Source organism: Neophocaena asiaeorientalis, unplaced genomic scaffold (genome assembly GCF_003031525.2).
Source record: "Neophocaena asiaeorientalis asiaeorientalis breed wild unplaced genomic scaffold, Neophocaena_asiaeorientalis_V1.1 scaffold230, whole genome shotgun sequence".
NCBI lineage: Eukaryota > Metazoa > Chordata > Mammalia > Artiodactyla > Phocoenidae > Neophocaena > Neophocaena asiaeorientalis.
In genome coordinates, this window is record NW_020175186.1 from 3,799,818 (window position 1) to 3,811,645 (window position 11,828).

Sequence of the window (11,828 nt, forward strand, 5' to 3'; positions counted from 1 at the left end):
ATTCCTTCCTGCCTTCCTTATCAGAAAAAATCATGAGTCTGAAGAAACAACTGTAGGAGTTAGCTTTGGTAAAGTCCATACCATTATGATGCACACATTAAATCAAAGAAGTTGGAGTGACAAGGTCATTTATCAACTGATTGTTGAATAGAACGGTAGCAAATGAATTACTGTGTCTGCTCATCTTTCTCAGAGGTAATGTCAAACATGAATCATATACACTGATTTTGAATTTCCTGGTGAGGTATAACAAAATATTTTGCTCACAAATTGGCTTGAGTCATTCCAGGCAAAGCTGGAGTAGACTGAGCATATCAGAGGAAGAAACTACACACAATGACATTGCTCAGGGTCATTTGTGAAAGACCCTTACTCTTCTCTACTTCCACTGACATCGCAGTGTCATAATCCTTTCATAATGACAACCATCACCTTTACTTTTTTATATGTTTCTGATAAGGAAGAAATTACAATGAAATTTAGCATTACCTTGAAATGAGCTTGAAGTGAGTTTAAGACATGTACTAAATGTCTGTGTTACAAATTAGAGAATATTCTCTTTCCCTAGAAGTCTTCTATGGCAGATATAATGTAGATATAATTACAGATTGTCAGGATCAAATTTTGTTTCAATTTAACATAATTAAAAGTAGTTCTAGCAAATTCAGTGTTCCTTTTTTGTAGCAAGGATAATTTAATGTCTTCTTTCTGTAGTTACAAAACTATAAGCCTAATGGAGCATTTCTGTTTCAGAATTAAAGTACCATGTTTGTCAAAGATGCATCTAAATCCAAGGCCAAGGCTTTCATTAGCTATGTTATGACAATTAAATAACAGCTTTACAATTTAGGAAGCAAGTAAATACCACATTTTGAATGGAATTTCTAAATAATTGAAAATTTAAAAGACATATATAGCTTTTCAAACACTGTATGATTATACAACCTGGCAGATTTTATCACCCAAAGAAATTTCAGTCCAGCTCTACAACAACTCCAGTAAATGGTCATTGAACCAGGATTACAAAATTCTGTTGTAAAGTACTTCATTCAATTTTTGGATAACTATGATGTAATTACTTCCTTCCTCTCTCCTTCCTTTTTCTTTCCTTCCTTCTTTCCACAATACTTAATAAATGAAAATATGTGACATGTTCTGTGTTAGGTCTATGGATGTAATAATGAACAAGATAAAGTCCCTAACTTCAAGTAGCTTATAGCATATACTGAGGCACAGTTAACATTAAAGGCAATATAGGATGAAGATTGCCAAGACAGAGATAAGCTCAGGCATACTGGAAGCAAACATCAGCAAATATTACTGGATACCTATTGTTTCCTAAGCACTGTGCTTAGAGCTTTGGAGCTCACAAGACACTTCTTACTTATGGTAAGGTAAGTAACTTTAATTCACTGCCCTCTGAAAACTTGCGGAATAATTCTAATCCTTTTGCCATGTTTAACAGTCTTCTCAAAGAATATTCTTTCTTCTTTTTTTCCTTGGCAGGCACTAAAGAGCAAACTCAGTGTATGATTATCCCCTAAATGTTCCCTTAAATTTTTCTTATGATGGGACTAGAAGGAGGAATGTTTGTTTGGAATTTTCCAACTTTATTTCAGCTGTGAAAACAAAGCACTAAAGACTGTGATCCTTCACAATTTCATTTTCCCAGAGTATGTTCTATGAACAGTGGTATTAATAAGTCATCTTCACCATCAACACAGAAGTCAGTGCTCAGATTAGCATTCCAGGCTGCACTTGCATTTCAGATGGGAAAAAATCCCAAGTCCTTAGAGGACTAAGTCTATCAAAGTTGAATTTTCTAGATGATGTGCAATAGAGACTTTAACTTTCCTTCATTTCCTTTCCTTTGGTAAAAAGTTTAAAAGCATGACAGGGAATTTAGGATTTGGTATATACATTGTTAAGAAATGTGAATTAACTGAAGAAACCATGGTTTGTGACTCAGGAGTCTTGGATTCTATTCCTAGTTATGCCACTAATTAGCTATGTGACCTTGAGAAAGTCACTTAATTATTCCAAATCTAATACCATCAACTAACTCTTGATAATATGAACCAAGTACCCCCTAACATCACATTCTATGATTCTGAAAGGACTTTACCAAAGAAATAGTTAAGAAGTCTGAGAATCATATGAAAAATGTGTCTATAGCTCATCCCCACACTTCCCCAACAACCCGCCACTCAATAAATCTAAGGAATTCTATATTTCCCCCATATAATATTTGCCTTTTAAATATATAGGCCAAAGGATGAGGGTGGCTCAGCCAGAACTAAAAATTGTCTTCTAAATACAAAACAATATGCTAGATTCTTGACATACATTTTCTCATTCAATCTTGTAATCACTCATTTAGTATTCCTTTGTCTCTTCTTTCCCACACCATTATCATTGTGTTGTTTTAATTTCTGAGTAGTCTCTGATTAATCTAATACAATGATAACAAGTAGTTGTTGAGTTCTTACTATGTACCAGAAAACATTCTAAGTGTTTATAAGCATTAGCACAGTGCTTGGCACCTTTTTAATGATCAGTAAATGTGTGTCAAGTAAATAAACTCATCATAAGTAAATTTAAAACAATTTCTCAATAATTATTACATTCTACAACAAGTCTATGACCTCTTGTCTTTGTGATCTGTTAGTTTTTTGCCTTGAACCAGTCTACTTTTTATTCTCATTTTCTTATCTAGAAAAGGGGGGAAATAGTTCATGAAGTGCTTGCTAGGATCAAGTGAGATTAAAACAAAGTCTGTTCTGATAAATACATATAAAATTAGTATGGGTTTAAATAGCTATTGCCTAATCCTATACTTGAGATATCTGAAAAAGTAGATCAGTATTATAAATTCCAGACATGGTAGCAGGAGAGAAAGAGGAATCTAAAGATGGATGTTGAGAAAGGTAAGTTCTTACAAGCCATTCATATCTTAACATCATTAATATTATCACCATCATTATTCCAACCATCAAGGCCAAAAGTCCTAAAGCAGGGGTCAGGAAATCAAATGCTCACATGGTCTAAACAAGTTTGAGAAGTGTGGCATATGGAGGATATAATAAAGTTCAGAGCACGTAACTCATTTTAATTGTGCTGCCAGTACTCTGCTCTAATGCTGACCCTGTAGAAATTCAGGACCAGCATTACCAAACATTCCAAATCTTGCAAAGTAGATGGAAATTCATTGTTTATTCAAAATTACCCATTTTTTAAAAAGTGCCATGCAGGGCTTCCCTGGTGGCGCAGTGGTTGAGAGTCCGCCTGCCGATGCAGGAGACACAGGTTCGTGCCCCGGTCTGGGAAGATCCCACATGCCACAGAGTGGCTAGGCCTGTGAGCCATGGCCGCTGAGCCTGCGCATCCGGAGCCTGTGCTCCACAATGGGAGAGGCCACAGCAGTGAGAGGCCCACGTAACGCAAAAAAAAAAAAAAAAAAAGTGCCATGCAAACTAAACATAGATGATTTGCAAATCACATCTGTCCTGACATTCATTTTCTGACATCAGGCCTCAACTCATTTTGACTCTTTTTTTTTTTTAATCCCCTCTACTCAGGAGGTAATCATGTCCTATAATTTTAAGTTTATCCTTTTCTCTCCATATCCCCACCTTCACTGAAGTCTAAGCCCTTGTCATCTCATGCCTACATTATTGCAGCGATCTTCTAACTGGTTTCATTACTTCTTTGCCAGATTAATCTTTCTGAAACACTATTTTAATCAATTTAATCCCATATTGGATCATCTATAATGACTCCCTATTATCTATCACATTAATTCTATATTATTCTCCCTGATGTTGAAGATTCCCTCTAGTTGGAGGGAATCTTTTATTTATTTAATTTTATTCTGCTTTTCTATAAAGACAAGAATGGAGTTTCAGGAGGCTAGTCTCCCTCTGTCCTTGTAACCGCCAAGTTTGTTTTCTCTATGCCTTTGCTCTGCTAGTCCCCCAACCTGGAATAGGTTCTGACCTCTCCATACCTATCAGACATCTATTCTTTTCATGAAGGCTTCCTTGATACCCTCACTCATACTAAACATACTAAACAGACACGACTTTCTCTGAATTTCTATCTCACATACCTTCAGCAACAAATAGCTTAACAATATCCAATTATTCTCTAATTGTATTATATGTCAGAACATAGAAGCCTGAATAGGAAAACTTGAGTTTGAATAGGATTTTTATTGTTACACAGACCTGGACCAAAGTACGGGATCTACCATGTAAGAGTTGTGGATCTTGGGCTCTGAAAATCAATCTTCTTATCTGAAATAGTAACAATAGCTAACATTACTGAATACTTACTATTCCAGGCCCTCTTCTAACTACTTATATCTATTAACTCAATAATCATCACAACAACCCCCAAGCTAATTTTCTTATTCCCATGTAATCTGACATTTAAAAAAAAAGAAAAACTGAGAAAACTGAGGTGTAGAGAAGAAGATTAAGTAACTTTCCCAGAATCACAGCTAATATGGGTTAGAGTCAGAACCTGAAACCTGGCAATCTTTGTTCAAAGTCTACACTTGTAACCACATTGCTATGGGAATAATATAGTACCTTCCAGAGAGGGTTGGTACCAAGTTGTGGTGATAGTGGTCAGAGAAGCAGTATCTGTTTCATCTTTGGAAAATTTCAGTTCTCTGGTGTTCAGTGTTCATTCTACTGTACCTACTTAATTGGAGCTGTTGGAATACACAAATGAGATAATTCACAAAAATTTAAGTGCATTATATAAATTCTTGTTGTTTTATTAACACTATTATACTGTGAAGGACTCCTCAGCCTTTCTATCACTGATAAGTTCTTGAATTTTTTATTTCTTCATGAGCCATTGTAATCAATACCAAAACCAGCCAATCAGGGCTTTTAACCTGCCACAGATAACAGATATCCTAAATGACTCAGCAGGTAGACTTCCAGGCCAAAACGTAAGTTTTTGTTTTTAACCTATACGGTATCATTATAGAAAAACATGTGCAATTTTTTACTAGGCTTTAAAAAAATATTTGGAGGAAAGTAGACAACACCTACATTGCTGCCTTGTGGATCACAGGTTGGGAATTACATGGGTTGGTAGAGAGGCTAAGCTGAGATTCATTTACCTCTCACCCTTCCTCCCCACAGACTCAAATATCTCAAATGGCCCTCAACTTACCCAGGAAAGGTTTTATTTACTGCTTTCTTATTTATCTACAATCGGTGCTTATACTTGTTTTTTCAATCAGTCCTATGATGACTGCTTTCTCCTTTGATTCAGGAGTTATAAAATCTTGCTGTGAATCTGTTCTGACTGATGACCCAAGAGAAATGAGCAATAATTCTTCAAGTGAGGAGTTTGAGGAGAGCTAACATAAATAGTCCAACGGAGAGTAAATGAGGTAGAGCTCTCTTCTGGAATGCAAATATCCTGCCCTCACAGAGAGAGTGGTTTAGCAGCCATTGGGAAAGATTTTGCTCAAATAAAATTTGAAACAGAGTGCAGAAAACTGCTCAGGAGTCTTTGTTACAACAATGAGGACCTCTTACTCTGGGACCTATGAGCTCTAGATTCCTGGAGGTATTCTAAAGACCAGCAGCCACCATTTGCTTGGGAGACAATTGGAAAATTATATTGGTTTTACAGCATTCCACACACTTATGAGTTAAGCAGTATCTTCTTGGGTCCTGGCTAACTCAGACTGAAAATATTCTTAAAGATTTTATCATTTTTAAAATTAAAACAATTTTTAAGTTCCTTCTAGCTAATACAATCCCCTTCTCAATACCATAGCATATTCACAGATGTAGTTTGGGAGAGGAGTGAAAGAACTAGGAGATGATGAAGAAAAACTAGTTACAGTAATGTTGCCCCTGTCCTAAGAGGCTTTATCTCACCTTTTAAAATTCAAACTAATATGTAACCAGAATTCTTGGCAACTTGTACTAAACAGAGAAAATCCAAAATTCTACCTTTTTATTTCCCATATTGAGGGAAAGAGGTTCTTCACTTTTCTACCTATAATTTTGTTTATAGAAAGTTGTGGCTGGGACAAAGTGTGAAAGCACATTTGTTTAATAGGTGTAATCCAACTTGATTAGCTATGAAGGAGAGAAACAAAGGACAGCCACTGTGCAACAATGTGATCATTTAATGCTGTTCTGCATAAAGATGAAAATTTTCATTCCCCTCTCAGTTCACTAATAACTACCATTAGACTTCAATATGCTTGATTTTAACTCAACATTATTCTATTCCAAAATAGTAGCAGCCATTAAAAAAAAACTTAATATGGAGGTGGATGGCACAGAGGGTATTCATTAGGCTTTCACTTAGAAATAATAATAATGTCAACAGTGACATTCTCTTTTTCTCTGCTTGCTGATCTCTCTTCCTCTACAACAATAGTAAAACCAAAAGTGAATGAGCCAAACCAGCTCTTGCAGTAGGATGAATGCATACACGGGAAAGGATTTCATCTTTTCTAAAGATAAGAGGCATCATACTTAGAACTTAGAAAAGAGGAGAACATTTCTGGAAAACCAAATCTTTAATTTTATCCTGTATTTTCTAAGTGAAGAAAAAATGACAAAGGATTTAATTTTTTTGATAAATGCTAATAGGAAATAACTAAATCAACATTAGGAAAAAGTAAAAATTAAAAGGGAAGCCATCCCCAAAGTTGGCTCTATGTTTATCACCTTTCTCTTTACCAGCCTATAGCAGAGGACCCCAAACCAGTATTTCATAGCACTCTGCCATGCCACCAGTGGACTGAGGGTCTGCCCAGATACTCATACCCACAGCCTTCTTCATGGCCAGGTATGGCCTGGGGAAGCCACAGCTGTTCATCTTTTATATAACCAGACCCATTAAGTTTCCCCAATGTGCCTACAAGTATTATCATTTTTTACATATGCCATTACAAGATAAAAGTAATTGCTTACAACAATCCTATATAAGCCTTCTCCATAGGATAGACCATACTAATCTAGCCATTTCTCTCTCTTTCTGTGTGTGTGTGTGCACACCTGTGTGCGTGCTTTTAGAATTAGCCAAACATTCCTAATATTCTTTGAAGGCAGAGAATCAATAGTATAAAATTTTGCAACACCATGGTGCATAATACAGTGCTCCACTCATAGCGAGATCATGATAATATAACACTGATTGGTATCAGTCCATTTTGTGTCAATATGAATATGACAGGACACATCACCCACTTGCTCAACTGAGGCAGCACTGAGACAAATCCAAATGAGGGAATTACTTTCAGCATTTAAGCCACGTTTCATGTGCTGCCCAAATTTCCAGAAAAGCCTTTGCATTCAATGTTTCCAATTATATAACTGATGATTGGCATAGCAATATTGAAACAAGGGTTGGTATGTAATATACAATTCAAATTGGTAGCCAGAAAGCTGCAAGCTAGTTGCTCGTCTTCAGAATTGCTTTAAAAGTTGTTCTATGCATAATTTTTTTTTTTTTAATCTCTTCCTTCAGTTTTAAGTCGCAAAGTCTGTGGGTTCCCCCTGCTGGTTCTTTTAACTGCTAGAATCAGAAGCTAAAAACACTTATGATATCTGTACACTAAAAGCCAGCTCGAGAGAGAGGAAAGGCATCTGAATGGTGCCTGCTACTGGAAGATTCTAGTTCAAAAGTGCAGAGATGTGAAGATAGGACTAAGTCTATTAAAGCCAAGAACCAGTGAGACTCAGTCCATTTTCTTTGATATGTTCATCCACTTAATGTTTTCATGAAGTAGTTGCCAATATTTAAAACCTAGATTTAGTTTCCCTTGAAAGGTTGCCAACAGTGAGCCAATATTCCCCCAGACGAAGCGTACCCACTGTAGTTTGCCAGTTATCAGGATTCCCTGTGACCTAACCCACATTGACCTAATGTCAATTGCTCATTATCATCAGGCATGAGCGGTTAGTTTTTGGATATTTGGCCAATTTCACTCATCATTGTTTTGTGCTCCAATTCTACCAGGTATTTAAGTCACATAATTCAAAAGCCACATAATTCAAAAGCCACTTTCTCTAAAAACTACCATTGATTGTTCCACATTCTCATACCTCAAATCCTTTCAAGCTATTTTTGTTATTTTGACATAAAAAGAGCTAATATGCCTGGGGAAAGTATGCTAAGTAAACTGTAATTCAGGACTTAGCTGCTTATAATGAGAAAGCTTCTATCATTTGGAGTTTTAAGCATGAGAATAGTACATATAGTTTTTTAATGAAGAAAAACTATCAAAAAGAATACAGTTTAGAGTCATTGTCTCATTTCTGAACTCATTTCTACAGCTACAGCAAGAGAGAGAGCAGCATCCAGAAAACCTTATCAGTCAAATAGCAGAAGAAAAAATGTACTGTGTGTGACTGAGAAAGGGATGAAAGGAATATTTGAGGTCTTTCAAGAAAAGACCATATAATCTTATCAAGACCTGCCCAAGACAGGCTGGAATTTAGGAAACTTAAACCTCCTTTTAAACTGCATTTGGACAAAAAAAAGAAAAAAGCAAAGCTTTATTTGATCTGTTATTATATGCCCCCAAGAAACCTGAACCTGCTATCTGGGCTCACAGCTCTTTGATAACAGAGACTCCAGGCATTAACGGTTCACCAAAGCAGTCATTAAGTTTACTTTGCTTATATATTTGGCATAAAATGAGTTTTTGGGCTCGGTTTGGTTTTTCACTTTTTTTCTTTTTTTTTTTTTTAGCACTGGAACAGTTAAATAATGGTTTTCTGAGAACTTTCTGTTATAGGACCCTCCAATTCAAGCTCAATTTCTTTCCTTCATCCACCTCTCATTGCACATTGCAATTACTTCTTTTCCCACATCTCACTAGTTCCTTTATTAAGAGATAACAAAAAGGAGCAGCATAAAGATTATGGCCTGGGAGTGAGGATTTCTAGGACCAAATCACATCTTTGCCAATGACCACTTTCTGGGCTGTTTTATTACATTGGCAAAACACAGAGTTTGAAATATAGGAAAATACACTTTTTTCTTTAACTACTACATAATTAGACATCTATGCACATCTAGTTTAATATTTTTAATTGAAAATAGGTGAGTTAAAGGGTCCACAGTTGGTATATGAGAATTACCCATGACCCAAATACAAGAAAAGTGCATAGGAAGGCCATATCACATCTATTTTCCTTTTAGCAGGAAATCTTTCACAAGGATCCCTCTTGTTTTGTGATGAAGTATTAGTGAAATGAAACCTGAATAGCTCAAACTGCATAATGAATTATGCAGCATCAAATAAAATGACTCACTGATCTAAGCCAGTTAGCCTGATTGCTGGGGAACTGGTCTCACAGAGAAATCGATGGTTAGGTCCCAATGGCTCAAGTGATCATGAGTGATAATCACATTTAAAACAAAAATTTTAGGGAATTCCCTGTGGGTCCAGTGGTTAGATCTAGGCGCTTTCACTGTGGTGGCCCAGGTTCAATCCCAGGTGGGAGAACTAAGATCTCACAGGCCACGTGGTGTGGCAGATAGATAGATAAATTTTAGAAGTCTCCAGGGCCAAGTTGGCCACTAGCTCATGGGGTGAATAGTGGGTGCCATGTATTAGATGATCATTAGTATCTCTTCACATTCAAATATTCCCCTCCTGGTCCTTTTTGCTAAAGCAGTATTTTTCAAAAGGCATTTCATGGGATTTCACTTGGTGTTCTAAAAACCACCACAAAGGGTGGGGGTGGGAAGGTGGGGAGTGAAGGGGAAAAGATGGGAAGATCTATATTTATTTAGGGCATGTTGAATTGAATAAAAACTGTTTTTGTTTTTTTTTTTTTGCAGTATGCCGGCCTCTCACCGTCGTGGCCTCTCCCTTTGCGGAGCACAGGCTCCGGACACGCAGGCCCAGCGGCCATGGCTCACGGGCCAAGCCGCTCCGCAGCATGTGGGATCTTCCCGGACCGGGGCACGAACCCGTGTCCCCTGCATCGGCAGGCGGACTCTCAACCACTGCGCCACCAGGTAAGCCCAAAACTGTTTTTTAAAAGGAATTATTCTCAGTCTTTAATACACCGAAAAAAAAATGCTCTCTGAATTTGCATAACGTTATAGCTACATTTGTTCTCCGTGAGATTTGGTACCCTCCATCAAGGGTCATTTAGAAATATTTTAGGGCAAATATTTATTATCATGATGGCTGAGAACCTCCTTGCACTTAAAGGCCAGGTAGCATGGATGCTGAATGCCCTGCAGTACTTGGGACAATACTACACAACAAAGAATTGTTTGACCCTAAGTGCTAGTAACCTCTCATTGACTTTGGAAGAGAATGCAAATTCCCCAAAGGAATTTGACTACAGAGCCTTTAATTTAGAGAGTAACTTGTGAGACTAGTGTTCCCTGGGATCATTTTGGGAAAGTTAGCCTAAGGTTTATACTTCAAGTCTTTTTTTTTTTATGGAAAGGCATTTTATTTTAAATATAGCAGTGTGTATATATCAATCCCAAACTCCCAATCTATCCCCATCTATAAAGGCATAGATTGTAGCACCAACCTGCAATCCCATCTGCACCCCCTCCCCACACTTATGAATTTCTCTTTTTTAAAACTGAGCTATTATTGACATATAACATTATATTAGTTTCTGGTGTACAACATAATAATTTGATGTTTGTAGATATTGCAAAACAATCACCAAAACAAGCCTGGTTAACATCCATCACCACACGCAGTTAACAACTGTTTTTCCTGAAATGAGAACTTTTAAGATTTACCCTCTTAGCAACTTTCAAATATGCAATACTGAATTTCTCTTTCTAACTAGGACTAAGTGAAGACTATAATTATTTCAATTCCTTTAATCAAGATGAAGTGAAGGCAGTGGAAGGGAGATGGTTTTTTGTGAACTGAAATTCTGCTTTGGATCCATGGAGTCAAAAGACCAACTTTGCCTCTTTAGGATATTTATGGCTCACTCCTCTTTCCTCAAGTGTTAAGATGAGTTTATAATCAAAGCCTTTCTACACTGTAGGACAAATTGCTGAAGTGGAAGAAAACCATCATCTGTCTACTGGGATTGGTGTCAGGACTTTGACCAAAGATGAGAAGATAAAGAATTAGAAATGTGTTGAAAAAAAAAATCTGAGTCTTATATGTGCCTATACAATCATCTGTGGCATTTCCCCACTCCTGCACCAAGACATCTGTTTCTTTCCACTTTCAAAGAAACCTTCTCAAATTATTACCCTTTTGGGACTTTTTCCCTACTTTAAGTGTTGCTTGCATCATGTGATTTCATTTCCAAATGAAATGAAAAAAAGGAGAGTAGAAGGGGGATAAACTAGGGATGCGAGGGCCATTTTCTTTACATTTCCTCCCCAAATGACAGCTTCTTTACCTAGTTCATCTTGGGCAAATCATTAATATTTCTGGAGTCTCAGTTCCCCTGTCTCTAAAACAGAGTGTCTAAAAATACCTACTTCAAAGGGTTGTTGTACAAATGAAATGAGATCAGGTAGCAAAAGCCCTTGGTCCTAGCATATAGTTAAGTGCTGAATACATAATACAACTGTTATTTTTATTATTAATAATAATGAAGTAGATCTTCTGACTCTTAGTCCACAGGTATTTGGCTATATAACATGCTCAAAAGGAGCCCTCCTGCTTCCACATATAGCTAAGAAGATGTCTTTTTTATACAGCTTAGACCATCCTGGTACAGGGAGATGGCAACTGCAGTCCACTAGCCTGGCTTCTTCTCCACCTCCCCAGGCTTGCTTTTCTCATTCCCTTCTTCATCACTTAAAATTTCAATCAAGAAGGCACAGCA